The sequence below is a fragment of the Pseudophryne corroboree genome, chromosome 1, assembly GCF_028390025.1.
Source record: "Pseudophryne corroboree isolate aPseCor3 chromosome 1, aPseCor3.hap2, whole genome shotgun sequence".
Taxonomy (NCBI): Eukaryota; Metazoa; Chordata; class Amphibia; order Anura; family Myobatrachidae; genus Pseudophryne; species Pseudophryne corroboree.
This window is the reverse complement of record NC_086444.1, coordinates 806677593-806696861: the sequence shown is the minus strand read 5'-3', so window position 1 is coordinate 806696861 and position 19269 is coordinate 806677593.

Genomic DNA, 19269 nt, shown 5'->3' with positions numbered 1-19269 from the left:
CAGAATCCCGATTGATCGCTGTACTTTTACCCTACCTTTAATCCACCCCTCCCGCTGCCTAACTTTTACCTCCCCCTTCTGTAGCCTAACTGTAGCCGTCCTCTCCCGCAGCCTATCCCTGACTGCTCCCACCCCCCACACACAGCCTAGTGCCCAACCCCAAGGCCACTACTTACCTTTGGGATCTGTCGGGATCCGCTGTCGTTATTCTATCTGCATCCTGGCTGATGGGATCCTTTCCACATCCTGTCTAGAAGATAGGCAGGAAGTTTGGGAGCAGAGCATTTGTACTGAGGGGTTAGGGATGAAATCCCAATGGTCGGGATCCTGACGGTTGGAATCCCGATGCTGAGAATGCTGAGCGCTACCGGGTAAGTATCTTACCCCTTCCCCTAACACATCCCATCCAACAGCATAACTCTAAACTTCTGTTCCTGCAGCCTAACCCTACCCCCCCCATCCCAGCAGCCTAACCCTCCCCCCTAGTGCCTAACTCTAACCCTCAAACCCTCCCCTTAGGGATCCGTTGGCACTCTCAGCATCAGGATTCCAATGTTAAGATTTTGACTGTCAGGATCCTAACTGCCGGGATCCCTACTGCATCGCATACTGAGGAAGGGGTCAGGTTAAAGGATTTGTAAAGTAATTGAGTCCGACTATTCTTACCAGTATTGTTCATTATACCAGTACAAGTGAGAAGGACAGTTTGCTGGATCTAATCTAGATGGGAACCTTTACTGTTAAATTATTCTGGGGTAGATATACTATAGCAGCATGGATTGTGCAGCTTTGCCTATTTACCGAGGTGAAGCAAGAAGCAATGCCGACGAGATGTATTAACATTTCAGCTGCCGAAGAGTGGGAGTGAAAACTCCCCCCTTTGATGATCCCTGTCAACACCACAGCACAATTGCCTAGTACTGATGTGCGAGATCTCGAAGGCATCGCAAGATCTCCCAATCAGTCCGGCAGCCACCACAGCCAAGTACAGTGGCTGTGAATGGGGCAACAACAGCTGCGGCTGTCGGAATGGTCAGTGTCACTGACCATTCATACATTGCCTGGCATATCAGCGTGCTGTCTTGTAAATAGCAGCACCAATAATGACAAGGGTGCTCTGTAATTTACCACACAACTACACATCTATACATGGGCAGAACTGCTAACTGCCGCATTCAACGCGTGCAAGTACCATTTTCCCACCTATCGCCGCATCATATATCTACCCCTCTGTAACCTGTACTTGCAGGTCAGACATGATTTTGTGTTATTTTATTATTATTATTGTTTATTTTTAAAATGTAACAGTGGTTCCGTAGCACGGTACATGGGGATGTAGCCCTACAGTCTTCTTTTTTTCTGAGCTGAAGACATTCCCACCTATAGTACTAGTGACTTTTGCAAATATAATTTTGGGGTTTCAGTATGGTATGCTGGCGGTCGGGTTCCCGGCGACCAGCATACCGGCGCCGGGAGCCCGACCGCCGGCTTACCGACATTGTGGCGAGCGCAAATGAGCCCCTTGCGGGCTCGCTACGGGCCACGCTATTTTATTCTCCCTCCAGGGGGATCGTGGACCCCCACGAGGGAGAATAAGTGTTGGTATGCTGGCTGTCGGGATTCCGGCACCGGTATACTCTGCGCCGGGATCCCGTCAGTCGGCATACTGAAGACCACCCTAATTTTGGGGCTAATTCAGTAAGGATAGCAAATTCTGCTAATCAGCAGAATTTGCTATCCTTTTCCTAGCATGCTGGGGGCCACCCAGCATGCTGACCGGCGCCTCCCCACCTTCAACAAGCAGTAAAATGTGAGTGATCGCAATTTCTGCTTGTTAGCAGAAAGACTCGAATCCTCCTGCCGACCGCCTGCCTCCCTGATCACGGCAACTGCGTGTGACATCACGCAGCCGCCGTGATCACGGCCACAACACGCCCCTGTTTGACCGACTCTGCCCCCATTCACGCCGCACCGCCCCCGCAATGCTCCATCTCCTCCCTGGAAACGGAGCGTTGCCCGCCCCACAACCGCCTCTGCCTGATTGACAGGCAGAGGCGATCACATTTTCTGTCCCCCCCCCGCAGAAAATGCGGGCGCATGCACAGGATGGGCGCTGCGCATGCGCCCATGGGGCAATCATAAAAATTCCGGTTGGTTCGCGATTTGTGATTCAACCTGAATTAGCCCCTTAGTTAGCAATATTTACTTGGTCTTGTTCTGTATTTACGATTGTGGTAAGATTTTGGTTTGTTTTAAAAAATGTATTTATGGTATAATATTTTTATATAACCACTTAACTGAGGAATATTTTTTCCCATAATCTAAAAGAAATTGATTTTTTTTATTTTTACTAATTAAGTAAATACGATCTGTTTAAAACCTTATTTAAAAATATTTTAGTAAAAATAATAATATGTAAATGGGTTGTCTAGAACCATCTCGTGTGCATGTCTAGCATTATTCCTCCTGGTTACACACTTGTAGCAATTTACCTCCACCCTGAAGCATTTTCCTCCCACGATGATATGTAGCAGTAACCCCCCCTGTTGTTTATTCCCATCACACCTGTAGAATTAACTGTTGGCATAGTGCGATGGATCGATACCATAGGTGTGCAGCGGGAAGTCTTATAGATAAAGTATCACCTCAGGAGTTACCTTGTATACAGACAGAACGAGACTTGAGATGTATATCTTCTTTATATAGTACTGAATAGCAGGATCAATATAACAACAAGTTTCAGTATCATCAGCTCATCTCCTTCTCTCAGAGACTCTTTCTAGAACACACATGTGAGGTAAAACAAACAAGTACAAACATATGCAACAGACAAACACTACACCTCTAAGTATACAGCGCCATCTGCTGCCCCTGTACGGTAACTACATGCATATAAACAAACCCATAGTCTGTTGTACATATTTCAACACCCCTTCTCAACGGACTGGGTTTCTTCAGTTAGACCCATCTTTGACGTAAGTCTCCAATGTCTCTCTCTGGTAAGAGGTTTAGTCATGATATCAGCTGTCATATCTTCTGTTGGGCAATAGTTCAACTCTATAAGACCTTGTTCCTGTAGATCCCTCAGGAAGTGATGCTTGACATCAATGTGCTTGGTTCTTGGGTTCACTCTTTCTGTTTGCGCTAATGCAAGGCATCCTTGATTATCCTCATATATCTTGATAGGTTCTTCTTGAGGCATTCCTAGGTCTGATAGTAGTTGCATTAACCATACCACTTCTTGACTGGCGTGAGCTGCTGCGATATATTCAGCTTCTGTAGAAGATAGTGCTACGGTAGACTGCTTCTTGCTTGTCCAGCTGATTAATCCTTCTCCAATAGAGAATAGATATCCACTTGTGGATTTTCTGTCACTTGTGTCTCCAGCCCAATCTGCGTCAACATATCCTGTTAACTTGTGACTTGTGTTTGCTGAGAGCTTAAGCTTCTTGTTAATCGTTCCCTTTAAGTAACGAATTACCCTCTTAACTGCATTCCAATCCATCTTTGTTGGTTTTGAGACTTTTCTGCTTAAAATCCCGACTGCTGTGGAGATATCTGGTCTGGTGACGGTTGCAATGTATAGCAATTTTCCTATGGCTTTTCTGTATAGATGGTTATCCTCTAACAGGTTGCTCTGATCATTTGGTTCCTTTTCATAACTTGTCTCCATAGGAGTGCTTGCTGTCTTTGCATCTTGTATACCAAATTCCTCAATGGTTTCCTGAATTTTGTATTTCTGACTTAGTGTGAATGTTCCATCACCTTCTCTTGAGATTTGCATTCCCAAGTAATGCGTTATGTGGCCGAGGTCTTTTGTTTCAAACTGACGGTTTAGTTCTTGTAACAATTCAACTTCGTCCCCTTCTTGTTCAAAACAAACTAGCAAATCGTCCACGTAAATTAATACATAGAACCATCTTTCCTCTATCAACTTTGTATAGAGACATGGGTCTGCTTTGCTTCTGACGAATCCCTTTTCTATCAGAACTCCATTTATCTTTGTATTCCATGCTCTTGCTGCTTGTTTAAGACCATATATACTCTTGTTCAGTTTACATACATGATCTGGGTTCTGAGAATTCACGAAGCCTGGTGGTTGTTCCATGTATATATCTTCCTTTAGTTCACCATGTAGGAAAGCCGTCTTTACATCGAAATGTTTCACTTGCTTACCCTTTATGGCTGCTGTTAGGAGTAAGGTTCTAATGGTAGTGTGCTTCACAACTGGAGCAAACGTTTCATCATAATCTTCTCCAAATTTCTGTGAATATCCTTTAGCAACGAGTCTTGCCTTGTATCTTTCTATTTTTCCTTCAGAATCGTACTTGACCTTAAAAGTCCATTTACATCCTATGGCCTTTTTGTCTAATGGTAGTCTGGTCAATGTCCATGTCTGATTGTCTTCCATTGATTCCATTTCTTCTTTTGCGGCTCCTAGCCATTTCTGTGCTTCTCTTTCAGAAAAATTTGCAATTTCTTCCCATGTTGCAGGTTCTTGTATGTTAATGGCTTTTGCTTTGTAAGATAAACGTGTAGGTGCTTTTCCCTTATTTTCTCTTGAAGAGCGTCTCACCCCCTCGGATGCACTCTCATGAGTGTCGCTGGTATTTGTCTTGTGTTGTACTTCAACTTCTTGAGTGATCTCTACTTCATCTGTTTCTTTGGATTCAGTGCTTTCTTCTTCTTCAGTAGAGTCTACTGGAGTTATGACATCATCTCGTGTTTCTTCTATGAATGTCACACTGTTGCTTATAACTACTTTTCCAGTTCTTGGATTTAAGATTCTGTAGCCTTTTGAATGTTCACTATAGCCGACTAGAACTCCCTCTTCTGCTCGGTTCTGCAACTTGCTTCGTTTTTCAGCAGGAATGTAGACGAAGGCTCTGCATCCAAAAACTCTAATGTGCTTTAAGCTGGGTTTCTTACCGTGCCACAGCTCATATGGTGTCTTCCTTACTGCTTTGGAAAGTAGTCTGTTTTGAAGATAGGTGGCTGTTGCTGCTGCTTCGCCCCAATATTTATCAGGTAGTCCTGAATCTGTAAGCATGCACCTTATCATTTCTGTTAGTGATCTGTTTTTCCTCTCAGATACACCGTTTTGCTCTGGTGTATATGGTACTGTCTTCTGATGCTCAATACCGAGTCCTCTTAAGTACCGTTCTATTTTCTGTCCTGTGAACTCGCCTCCATTGTCGCTGCGAAGAGTTAGCATATTCCTCTTGAACCTGTTTCTGGTCATGGTCACGTAGTCTTGCAGCTTTTCTAAGACTTCATCTTTACTTTTTATTAGATAAGTGACTGTGAACCTGGAGTAGTCGTCAATGAATGTCAGCATATACCTTTTGTCTCCTACGGTTCGCGTTTTCATAGGTCCACATACATCACTATGTACCAGGTCTAGTGGTCTGGAAGCTCTGTTTTCACTTTTCTTAGGAATTGACGTCCTTGTTGCTTTTGCTTCTATGCAGCATTGGCACTTCATCATTTCCGAACAGTCTGACACTTTGAGATCCCTGGCTAGGTCTCTCTTCTGCATTTCCTTTATGCAATCTGGGTGTCTGTGTCCTAATCTTCTATGCCATTTGTGAATACAGTCAGCGTGTTTCTGTGTACTCAGCTTTGCCTGCTGTGCTGCGATATCCAGACAGTATAAATGTTCTTTTATTCTGGCTGTAGCTAGTGTTTCTCTTCCGTTTTGGATAAAACACTTATTATTCTGAAACTTTACAGTAAGTCCTTTTTCTACTAGATTCTTTACTGATAGCAGTGCTCCCTCAAGCTTGGGAACATATAGCACATCTGTTACGGGTATTTCTGCATAGCTGCCATTACCCTTGGAGCATAGGAATTTACCATTCCCTTTCCCTTCTGCAATGATATTTGTTCCATCTGCTAGGTAGATTGTTTCTTTATGGTTCAAATCAAGTTCAGTAAAGAAATCCTTGTTATTTGTCATATGACTAGTCGCTCCTGAGTCTACATACCACTTTTCTGATAATTGGGTTACTGTCGCTTTAAATGTTCCATTCCAATTGTGTGCTCCTGTATCTGTAAGTGTGGCTTTGGCTCTTTGTTTGTGTAATCTTTCTGGTGGTTTGTGCTGCTCTGTCTTCCATATGGTGCAATCTTTTTTCAGGTGACCCACTTTCTTGCATCTGAAACATGCTCTTGTTTCCCTGGTGTGTGGCTTAGTGTCCGCCATTTTAAGTGCTTTCTCTGTGTCACTTTCAGTATTGCACTCTGTAAGCTCCTTTCTGCGTTGATACTCCTCTATGAGCCTGTTCTTCACAAAGTCTGGTGTGATTTCTGCTTCAGGTCTCATTTCTAGTGCATTTATTAGTGCACTGTATGTATCTGGTAAACTGCACAGGAGGATAGCTACTATGTGGTTGCTTTTGATTTCTTCTCCCATTGACCTGAGCTGTATGGTTATCTCTAGTAGTGCACTGATGTGTTCTTGCATTGTCTTGCCTTTATTAAATCTTATTTGATATAATTTTCTTAATAGGAATAGTTTGCTGTTCAAACTTGATCCTTCATGCACTCTCTGTAAAGCACACCACATGCCTTTAGCTGTACTCTCTTGTCTTATGTGTATAAGCTGTTCATCTTCCACTAGTAAACTTATAGTGGCTCTTGCCTGTCTGTCCTTCTTAATCCACTGCTGATCCTCTCCTTCAGGTCTGTCTGCATTTATAACATCCCATAAATCATCTCTGGTTAATAGCATTTCTACTTTAAACTTCCATGTTTGATAGTTCTCATTAGAAAGCTTGCTAGCAGCTAGTCTGAGATCTGTGTAATTTGCCATAACCCTTCCTTGTATAGATCTCTCTATTCTTCTGTGGTATTAAACTTGTTTTACTCACAGTTTTCTTTCCAAGGTTCTCCTGGGTTGTTTCTTGTGTGCGTTACACAGTCTGCTGTCTGCGCCTGCTGGGACTTGCAGTGCGACTCGTGATCTGGATGCTGCTTAGGATGCACTCCTGAAAACTTTATCTTGTATAGACTCCAGTCTGGGCCCATAACCTGTTGGCATAGTGCGATGGATCGATACCATAGGTGTGCAGCGGGAAGTCTTATAGATAAAGTATCACCTCAGGAGTTACCTTGTATACAGACAGAACGAGACTTGAGATGTATATCTTCTTTATATAGTACTGAATAGCAGGATCAATATAACAACAAGTTTCAGTATCATCAGCTCATCTCCTTCTCTCAGAGACTCTTTCTAGAACACACATGTGAGGTAAAACAAACAAGTACAAACATATGCAACAGACAAACACTACACCTCTAAGTATACAGCGCCATCTGCTGCCCCTGTACGGTAACTACATGCATATAAACAAACCCATAGTCTGTTGTACATATTTCAACATTAACACCCGATCCCACCCCGAGGCAATAGATCTGTAGCATTACAGACTGCTACACCACAGCTTTAGACAGTCACAGTGGAAAGTTATGGTAAGGGGGTGTAGTCAGGATTCCGGCGGTCGGGATCCCGGCGGTCAGAATACTGACTTCGAGATCGTCACCGCCAGAATTCCGGCAGCGCCGCCACAGCTATTCCCACTCCTGGGTGTCCGTGACACCCATGGAGTGGGAATAGAACCTGTGGCTAGCGCAGCAAGCCTGCAGCATGGTGAGTGCAGCGAGCTCGCAAGGGGCTTAGTTGCGCTCGCCCCCATGCTGGCATTCTGGAGGTCGGGATCCGAGCATCGGTATGCTGACCGCCGGGATCCAGTACCCAACCCATGGTACGACCTTGTGCACATGGATGGATATGAGTTACTTTTTATATTTATGTATCATCTGTTCCACTTTTGAAAGGGCAACAAGTGATAGATGAAATTTCATGTAAAAATCACTGAAACCCATAGAGCAGCACTTGTCAAATACAGTCCTCGGGACACACCAACAGTGCATATTTTAAATATCTTCTTGCTGGAGCACAAGTGTATTCATTACCGAATGACCCATTTTAAAAGATCAGATGGTTCCAATTAATTTACTTGTGATGCTGTGAGAAGACCTGCACTGGATGCATGCAGTGTGTCCTCAGGACTGTAATGAGAAACACTGCTATAAAGAGATGGTGGTGCAAATGTTGTCATCTTTTCAAAGCACATGACACAGCAGGGTCAGGGAAAGTGGATCACCTGCTTATTTTCCATGTTTCAGATTTGACCTTTAACTTGAAGCACAGCATCAGCATATCTCAATACTGATTAATAATTGGCCCAAACTACAACATGTATGGCCCCAAATGAGCACGGTAGATAAGAATAATCTGATCAAATATACTGTATTATACATGTTAAAATTTTTGTCAGTATATAACTAATGTTGACCTTGTAGCCGCTCTTTTTCTGACTGCACATACAGATGATCCAGTCAAAAAATGGGTGTGGTCACATGTCATTAGGGTGTGTGGCCATGTGACGCTAGGGCGAGTGGTTATTTATTTGTGAGCATCCATGGCACAGACAACCCCTGTCCCTGATTTTATATATCTCCATACAGAGGATCCGGCACTCCAAACATGAATGGTCGTAGTTGCTCTGGTGCCTTCTTTAAGGGGTCAGCGCCCCTGCACATGCAGCAAATAACAGGAAGCGGCACTCAGAGACGTGGTAAATCGTGCAAAATAAAGCAAAGCTTTAATGTATCATCACATCAACGTTTCGGGGTTTTACCCCTTCATCCTGAGTGCCTCTTCCTGTTATTTGCTATATATATATATATATATATATATATATATATATATAGTCATAGAAGAAAATGGCGTCACTCCAGGTCTTGTACAGGCAGTAAAAGTGTATTTTGCAATAAGTAAATCACATTAGTGCTAATGTGATTTACTTATTGCAAAATACACTTTTACTGCCTGTACAAGACCTGGAGTGACGCCATTTTCTTCTATGACTATGACAAGGTTATCACGGAGGGCACCCCGGCAATTATGAAAGGGAGGACCAGTAGTGCCGGGCACCACAACTAGTATATATATATATATATATATATATATATATATATATATATATATAAATATAAATAATAGGATTTTAATACCTACCGGTAAATCCTTTCTCCTAGTCCATAGAGGATGCTGGGGACTCCAAAAGCGCCATGGGGTATAGACGGGATCCGCAGGAGACATGGGCACACTATAAGACTTTAAATGGGTGTGAACTGGCTCCCCCCTCTATGCCCCTCCTCCAGACCTCAGTTATAGGAACTGTGCCCAGGGAGACGGACATTACGAGGAAAAGGATTTTTGTTACACTAAGGGTGAGATACATACCAGCTCACACCACAAACACACCGTACAACTGGATTAGCAGGAATACCAGATAACAGTATGAACGAAAAACAGCAACAAGCTGAACATAACCGATACACAACCTTTGTGTAACCGAAAACCACCACTAACAATATAACTGTAAGTAACAGTCCGCACTGGGATGGGCGCCCAGCATCTTCTACGGACTAGGAGAAAAGGATTTACCGGTAGGTATCAAAATCCTATTTTCTCTTACGTCCTAGAGGATGCTGGGGACTCCAAAAGGACCATGGGGTATATACCAAAGCTCCAGACCGGGCGTGAGAGTGCGGACGACTCTGCAGCAACGATTGAGCAAACACGAGGTCCTCATCAGCCAGAGTATCAAACTTGTAGAACTTAGCAAAAGTGTTTAAACCCGACCATGTAGCTGCTCGGCAAAGTTGAAGAGCCGAGACCCCACGGGCAGCCGCCCAAGATGAGCTCATCTTCCTGGTAGAATGGGCCTTCATTGACTTCGGCAACGGCAGTCCAGACGTAGAAAGAGCTTGCTGAATCGTATTACAAATCCAGAGTGCAATAGTCTGCTTGAAGGCAGGATTTCCAATCTTGTTGGAAGCATACAGGACAAACAGAGCCTCCGTTTTCCTAACAAGAGCCGTTCTGGCGACATAAATTTTCAAAGCTCTTACAACGTCGAGGGACTTTGGCACCGTCACAGCATCCGTAGCCACAGGCACCACAATAGGTTGATTATTGTGAAACGAAGAAACCACCTTCGGCAGAAATTGTTGCCGAGTCCTCAATTCTGCTCTATCCACATGGAAAATCAAATATGGGTTCTTGTGAGACAGAGCCGCCAATTCCGACACCAGTCTAACGGACGCCAAGGCCAAAAGCATGACCACTTTCCAAGTGAGAAATTTCAACTCCACCTTCCGCAAAGGTTCAAACCAGTGAGACATAAGAAATTGTAACACTACGTCAAGATCCCACGGTGCCACGGGTGGCACAAACGGAGGATGGATATGCAGCACTCCCTTCACAAAAGTCTGAACTTCAGGAAGGGTGGCCAATTCTTTTTGAAAGAAAATAGACAAAGCCAAAATCTGCATTTTGATGGAACCCAATTTCAGGCCTGCATCCACACCTGCCTGCAAAAAATGGAGGAAACGACCCAGCTGAAACTCCTCCGTAGGAGCTTTTTTGGCTTCACACCACGACACATATTTTCTCCAAATACGGTGATAATGCTTCGCCGTGACCTCCTTTCTAGCCTTAAGGAGAGTGGGGATGACTTCCCCGGGAATACCCTTTCTAGCTAGGATTTGGTATTCAACCTCCACGCCGTCAAACGCAGCCGCGGTAAGTCTTGAAATACGCACGGCCCCTGCAGTAACAGGTCCTCTCTGAGAGGAAGCGGCCAAGGATCTTCTATGAGCAATTCCTGAAGATCCGGATACCAGGCCCTCCGTGGCCAATCTGGAACGACGAGTATTGCCGGAACCCTCGTTCGTCTTATGATCCTCAACACTTTTGGAATGAGAGGAAGTGGAGGGAACACATACACCGACTGAAACACCCACGGAGTTACCAGGGCGTCCACTGCACTGGCCTGGGGGTCCCTTGACCTGGAACAATACCTCGGAAGCTTCTTGTTGAGGCGAGACGCCATCATGTCTATTTGAGGAATCCCCCCAACGCCTTGTCACTTCTGCAAATACCTCTTGATGAAGAGCCCACTCTCCTGGGTGGAGATCGTGTCTGCTGAGGAAGTCTGCTTCCCAGTTGTCCACGCCCGGAAGGAAGACTGCTGACAGAGCGCTCACGTGCTTTTCCGCCCAGCGGAGAACTCTTGTGTCCTCCGCCATTGCCGCTCTGCTCTTTGTTCCGCCCTGGAGGTTTACGTACGAAACTGCTGTTATGTTGTCCGACTGAATCAGGACAGGTAGACCTCGAAGAAGGTTTTCCGCTTGCAGAAGGCCGTTGTAAATGGCTCTTAACTCCAGAACATTGATGTGGAGACAAGATTCCTGGCTAGACCATTTTCCCTGGAAACTTCTTCCTTGTGTGACTGCTCCCCAGCCTCGGAGACTTGCATCCGTGGTCAGCAGGACCCAATCCTGGATCCGAACCTGCGACCCTCTAGAAGGTGAGAACTCTGCAGCCACCACAGGAGAGAAATTCTGGACCTGGAAGACAGACTTATTTTCCGGTGAATGTGTAGGTGAGACCCGGACCATTTGTCCAGCAGGTCCCACTGAAACACCCGGGCATGAAACCTGCCAAACGGAATGGCTTCGTACGCCGCACCCATCTTCCCTAGCACTCGAGTGCATTGATGAATCGACACTCTTGCCGGTTTCAGAATCTCTTTGACCATGCCTTGGATTTACAGAGCTTTTTCCCCCGGAAGAAACACTCTCTGCAGTTCCGTGTCCAGGATCATGCCCAAGAAAGGCAGCCGAGTTGTCGGAATCAACTGGGACTTTGGCAAATTTAGAATCCAACCATGATGTTGCAGAACCGTCAGGGAGAGCTCCACATTTCTTAGCAACTGCTCCTTCGATCTTGCCTTTATCAGGAGATCGTCCAAGTACGGGATAATTGTGACACCCTGCTTGCGTAGGAGTACCATCATTTCCGCCATGACTTTGGTGAAGACCCTCGTGGGCCGTGGAAAGCCCAAACGGCAACGTCTGAAACTGGTAATGAGAATCCTGCACCGCAAATCTCAGGAAAGCTTGATGTGGAGGATATATCGGGACGTGTAAGTAGGCATCTTTTATGTCGACTGGCGCCATAAAATCCCCCCTTCTAGACTGGAAATCACAGATCGAAGCGATTCCATCTTGAACTTGAAAGTTTTCAAATACAGATTGAGGGATTTTAGGTTCAGAATCGGTCTGACCAAGCCGTCCGGCTTTGGCACGACAAAGAGGCTCGAATAGAACCCTTCTCCCCGTTGGGACGGGGGAACCGGGACAATGACACTCTGTTGACACAGATTTTGTTTCGCAGCATTTACTACTTCCCTTTCTGGGATAGAAACTGGCAAGGCTGATTTGAAAAATCAGTGGGGGGCATCTCCTGAAACTCCAGTTTGTACCCTTGGGACACTATGTCTAAGACTCAGGGATCTAGGCCCGAGTGAAACCAGACCTGACTGAAGATTCGGAGATGGGCACGGACTCCCATAGAGGAGCCCCAGCGTCATGCGGTGGACTTGGCAGAGGCCGGGGAGGACTTTTGGTCCTGGGCGCCAGACACAGCAGGCAACCTTTTTCCCCTTCCTCTACCTTTTGAAGCGAGGAAGGACGAGCCCCTTCCTTTTTTTGTATTTATTAGGCCGAAAGGACTGCATCTGATAATGGGGCACCTTTTTCTGTTGTGCGGGAACATAAGGAAGAATAGATGACTTACCCGCTGTAGCGGTAGACACCAGGTCAGCGAGGCCGTCACCAAACAAGACACTACCTTTATAAGGGGGAGCTTCCATAGCTTTTCTTGATGAATCCACAGCGCTCTCCTGGCCGAGACTGCCATGGCATTGGCCCTTGATCTCAAGAGGCCAATATCCCTCGCCGCATCCTTTAGGTAAGCTGCAGCGTCACTGATATAACCGAGAGTCAAAAGAATGTTATCCCTATCTAGGGTATCCATGTCAGATGCCAAATTATCAGCCCACTTAGCAATAGCACTACTCACCCATGCCGACGCCACGGCAGGTCTGAGGAGTGCACCCGTAGTGACATAAATGGCCTTTAATGTCGTTTCCTGCTTACGATCCGCATGATCCTTGAGGGCAGCAGTGTCAGGAGACGGAAGCGCCACTTTTTTGGACAGCCGGGACAGAGCCTTGTCCACATTGGGAGATGACTCCCACTTTTCCCTGTCGTCAGAGGGGAAAGGATATGCCATAAAAATTCTTTTGGGAATCTGCCATCTTTTGTCAGGCGACTCCCAAGCCTTTTCACAAAGAGCATTCAGTTCATGAGAGGGGGGAAACGTCACCTCAGGCTTTTTCCCTTTAAATAAACAAACCCTAGTATCTGGAACAGGAGGCACCTCAGAAATATGTAAAACATAGTTAATTGCCACAATCATGTGCTGAATACTCTTAACCAATTTTGGATGTAAACTGGCCTCACTAAAGTCGACACTGGAATCAGAGTCCGTGTCGGTATCCGTATCTACCATCTGGGTAAATTAACGTTTCTGTGACCCTGAGGGGGCCTGTACCTGAGACAAGGCGTCCTCCATGGATTTTCTCCACGTTTGTGTCTGAGAATCAGATTTATCCAGCCTCTTAGACAATAACGCCACATTTGCATTCAATGTACTCAACATATTCACCCAATCAGCAGTCGGCGGTGCCGACAGTCACTCCCACATCCTTCTCCGCGCCCCCAGTAACCTCCTCCGGGGAGGAGCACTCAGCCTCAGACATGTCGACACACTGTACCGACACACACACACTCTCACTGGCAATAGGGGACAGACCCACAGGGAAGCCTGTTAGAGAGAACACAGAGGGAGTATGCCAGCTCACACCCCAGCGCCCATATACTACTAAAAAAATAATATATGATCACTGCATTGTTTTATATACATATATATATAGCACCAATTGACTGTGCCCCCAGACCCCCCCCCCCCCTCCCCACCTTTTGCTCCCTATACTTTCTAAGGAGAGTGGAGGTCCGGGCCAGCGTCTCTGCATGCTCTGTGAAGAGAGAAAATGGCGCTGGTAAGCTATGCGGGTTAAGCCACGCCCCCACCCGGCGCGCTGTAGTCCCGCTCAAATTCAAATTATTATACTGGCGGTGGTCTTATATTAATATGCTCTTTGCCAGTGAAAAACTCCAGTAACCTGCTGCTCAGGGCGCCCCCCCTGCGCCCTGCACCCTGTGAGTGCTGTTGGTGTGTGTGTGGGAGCATGGAGTGCAGCGTGACCGCTGCGCTGTACCTCCGTTACTGAAGTCTTCTGCCGTCACTGAAGTCTTCTGTCTTCTGTATACTCACCCGGCTTCTTTCTTCTGGCTTCTGTGAGGGGGTTGACGGCGCGGCTCTGGGAATGACCAGCTAGGCGCACCAAGTGAACGAACCCTCTGGAGCTAATGGTGTCCAGTAGCCTAAGAAGCAGAGCCCTTAACTCAGAAGAAGTAGGTCTGCTTCTCTCCCCTCACTCCCACGATGCAGGGAGCCTGTAGCCAGCAGGTCTCTCTGAAAATAAAAAAACCTAACATAAAGTCTTTTCAGAGAAACTCAGGAGAGCTCCCCTAGTGAGTGTCCAGTCTCTCTGGGCACAGAATCTAACTGAGGTCTGGAGGAGGGGCATAGAGGGAGGAGCCAGTTCACACCCATTCAAAGTCTTATAGTGTGCCCATGTCTCCTGCGGATCCCGTCTATACCCCACGGTCCTTTTGGAGTCCCCAGCATCATCTAGGACGTAAGAGAAATTTTATATATATATATATATATATATATATATATATATATATATATATATATATGTTGTGTACCTGGCACTCATCCTGTTATGAGGTGAATAATTACTCCAGTCCCCTCCTTCAGTTTTTCAAGCTGTGCATAAATGAGGCGGAACGCCCGACTCTTGTTGGTGCAGTAAGATTTATTAAGTAAGATTTAGGCTCAAGAAATCTTACTGCACTAGCAAGACTCGGGAGTGATGCCTCATTGTACTTGTGGGGAGGGGACCTGACCGTTAGAATTGCTCACCGTCGGGTCGGCACCCCGCCATCACTCTTTCTCTGCCTGCCCTGCAGTGAGGGACGCCAGATGTGCGCTCATGCCGCCATGTCACCAGGGTCCTCTTCGCGATAGCCACGGGAGCATGATGATATCACTTTTACGCTCCGAGCAGCCCTGGCCCTGGAAAAGGAGGAGGTGCTGGAGGTGCCGCCTAGCAAGACCTGGGAGCTTGGCGGCGGCATTTTACAGTGTGGCAGGGGTACGGCATACCGGCGGCCAGATTATTAGCGGTACGCTGTACTGAAGCGTACTGCCACACTTGCAGGGCTGGATGTACCACATACAGGGGGTAATTCCAAGTTGATCGCAGCAGGAAATTTTTTAGCAGTTGGGCAAAACCATGTGAACTGCAGGGGAGGCAGATATAACTTTTGCAGAGAGAGTTAGATTTGGGTGTGGTGAGTTAAATCTGCAATCTAAATTGCAGTGTAAAAATAAAGCAGCCAGTATTTACCCTGCACAGAAACAAAATAACCCACCCAAATCTAACTCTCTCTGCAAATGTTATATCTGCCCCCCCCTGCAGTGCACATGGTTTTGCCCAACTGCTAAAAAATTTCCTGCTGCGATCAACTTGGAATTACCCCCACAGTCAATAATTGAGAGCCCATCTCTGGTTTTACTTTACAGATTAGCGTAACGAAAAATAGCTGTTTTACAAAAAATAAGATTTTAAACCTACCGGTAAATCTTTTTCTCCTAGTCCGTAGAGGATGCTGGGGACTCTGTAAGGACCATGGGGAATAGACGGGCTCCGCAGGAGACATGGGCACTATAAAGAAACTTTAGAATGGGTGTGCACTGGCTCCTCCCTCTATGCCCCTCCTCCAGACCTCAGTTAGAGAAACTGTGCCCAGAGGAGACGGACAGTACGAGGAAAGGATTTTGTCAATCCAAGGGCAAGATTCACACCAGCCCACACCATCCACACCGTATAACCTGGAATATACGAACCAGTCAACAGTATGAAACAGACCAGCATCAGTCAAAGACTGAACAAAACTGCAACATAACCCTTATGCAAGCAAATAACTATATACAAGTCTTGCAGAATGTTGTCCGCACTGGGACGGGCGCCCAGCACCCTCTACGGACTAGGAGAAAAAGATTTACTGGTAGGTTTAAAATCTTATTTTCTCTTACGTCCTACATGGGGATTATACCAAAGCTCCCAAACGGGCAGGAGAGTGCGGATGACTCTGCAGCACCGATTGAGCAAACATGAGGTCCTCCCCAGCCAGGGTATCAAACTTATAGAATTTAGCAAAAGTGTTTGAACCTGACCAAGTCTCCGCTCGGCAAAGCTGTAATGCAGAGACGCCTCGGGCAGCCGCCCAAGAAGATCCCACCTTCCTAGTGGAATGGGCCTTCACCGAATTAGGTAACGGCAATCCAGCCGTAGAATGAGCCTGCTGAATCGTGTTACAGATCCAGCGAGCAATAGTCTGCTTAGAAGCAGGAGCGCCAACCTTGTTGGCTGCATACAGGACAAACAGAGCTTCTGTTTTCCTAATTCGAGCCGTCCTGGCTACGTAAAATTTTAAGGCCCTGACTACATCAAGGGATTTGGAATCCTCCAAATCTCCCGTAGCCACAGGCACCACAATAGGTTGGTTCATATGAAAAGAGGAAACCACCTTAGGCAAAAATTGAGGACGAGTTCGCAACTCAGCTCTGTCCACATGGAAAATCAGATAGGGGCTTTTGTGAGATAAAGCCGCCAACTCAGACATTCGCCTTGCAGACGCCAAGGCCAACAACATAACCACTTTCCAAGTGAGATATTTTAATTCCACGGTTTGAAGAGGCTCAAACCAATGAGCCTTAAGGAACTGTAACACCACGTTAAGGTCCCATGGTGCCACTGGGGGCACAAAAGGAGGCTGGATATGCAGCACTCCCTTCACAAAAGTCTGGACTTCCGGTAGAGAAGCCAATTCCTTCTGAAAGAAAAGAGACAGGGACGAAATCTGTACCTTAATGGAACCTAATTTTAGGCCCAAATTCACTCCAGACTGTAGGAAGTGGAGAAAACGGCCCAGATGGAATTCTTCCGAAGGAGCATTCTTGGTCTCACACCAAGACACATACTTCCTCCAGATACGGTGATAATGTTTCGCTGTCACCTCCTTCCTAGCCCCTATCAGAGTAGGAATTACCTTATCCGGAATGCCTTTTTCAGCTAGGATCCTACGTTCAACCGCCATGCCGTCAAACGCAGCCGCGGTAAGTCTTGGAATAGACAGGGCCCCTGTTGCAACAGGTCCTCTCTGAGAGGAAGAGGCCACGGATCTTCTGTGAGCATTTCCTGCAGCTCCGGATACCAGGCCCTTCGAGGCCAATCTGGAACAATGAGAATTGCCTGTACTCCTTTTCGTCTTCTCAATATTTTTGAGATGAGTGGAAGAGAAGGGAACACATAGACCGACTGAAACACCCACGGAGTCACCAGGGCATCCACTGCTACCGCCTGAGGGTCCCTTGACCTGGCACAATACCTTGGGAGCTTTTTGTTGAGGCGTGACGCCATCATGTCTATTTGAGGCAGTCCCCACTGACTTGCAATCTCTGCAAAGACTTCTTGATGAAGTCCCCACTCTCCTGGATGGAGATCGTGTCTGCTGAGGAAGTCTGCTTCCCAGTTGTCCACTCCCGGAATGAAGACTGCTGTCAGAGCACTTACATGATTTTCCGCCAGTCGAAGAATTCTGGTGGCTTCCGCCATTGCCACTCTGCTCCTTGTTCCACCTTGGCGGTTTACATGAGCCACAGCCATGACGTTGTCTGACTGAATCAGAACTGGTAGGTCTCGAAGAAAATTTTCAGCTTGACGTAGGCCGTTGTATATGGCCCTCAATTCCAGTACGTTGATGTGTAGACAAGCCTCCTGGCTTGACCACAGACCCTGGAAGTTTCTTCCCTGTGTGTCTGCTCCCCAGCCTCGGAGGCTCGCGTCCGTGGTCACCAGAACCCAGTCCTGAATGCCAAACCTGCGACCCTCTAGAAGGTGAGCACTCTGCAGCCACCACAAGAAAGATACCCTGGCCCTGGGGGACAGGCTGATCATCTGATGAATATGTAGATGTGACCCGGACCACTTGTCCAGAAGGTCCCACTGGAAAGTCCTCGCATGGAACCTGCCGAATGGAATGGCCTCGTAAGACGCCACCATCTTTCCCAGAACTCGAGTGCATTGATGGACCGACACCCTTTTTGGCTTTAACAGGTCCCTGACCACGTTCTGGAGTTCCTGGGCCTTTTCCATCGGGAGAAAAACCCTTTTTTGTTCCGTATCCAGAATCATGCCTAAGAAAGGCAAACGGGTCGTTGGAACCAACTGTGACTTTGGTAGATTGAGAATCCAGCCGTGCTGTTGCAACACCCTCAGGGAGAGTGATATGCTGTTCAGCAACTGTTCTCTCGATCTTGCTTTTATTAGGAGATCGTCCAAGTACGGGATAATTGTGACACCCTGCTTGCGCAGGAGCACCATCATTTCCACCATTACCTTGGTGAAAATCCTCGGGGGCCGTGGAAAGCCCAAACGGCAACGTCTGAAATTGGTAATGACAATCCTGTACAGCAAATCTCAGGAACGCCTGATGAGGGGGATATATGGGGACATGAAGGTATGCATCCTTTATGTCCAGGGACACCATATAGTCCCCCCCCCTCCAGACTGGCGATGACCGCTCTGAGCGATTCCATCTTGTATTTGAACCTTTTCAAGTATAGGTTTAAGGATTTTAAATTCAGAATGGGTCTGACCGAACCGTCCGGTTTCGGTACCACAAACAGGGTTGAGTAGTACCCCGTCCCCTGTTGAAGCAGGGGAACTTTGACCACCACTTGCTGAAGACACAGTTTTTGAATTGCATTTAAATAAGATTTTACTCACCGGTAAATCTATTTCTCGTAGTCCGTAGTGGATGCTGGGAACTCCGAAAGGACCATGGGGAATAGCGGCTCCGCAGGAGACTGGGCACAACTAAAGAAAGCTTTAGGTCACCTGGTGTGCACTGGCTCCTCCCACTATGACCCTCCTCCAAGCCTCAGTTAGGATACTGTGCCCGGAAGAGCTGACACAATAAGGAAGGATTTTGAATCCCGGGTAAGACTCATACCAGCCACACCAATCACACCGTATAACTCGTGATACTATACCCAGTTAACAGTATGAAAACACTGAGCCTCTCAACAGA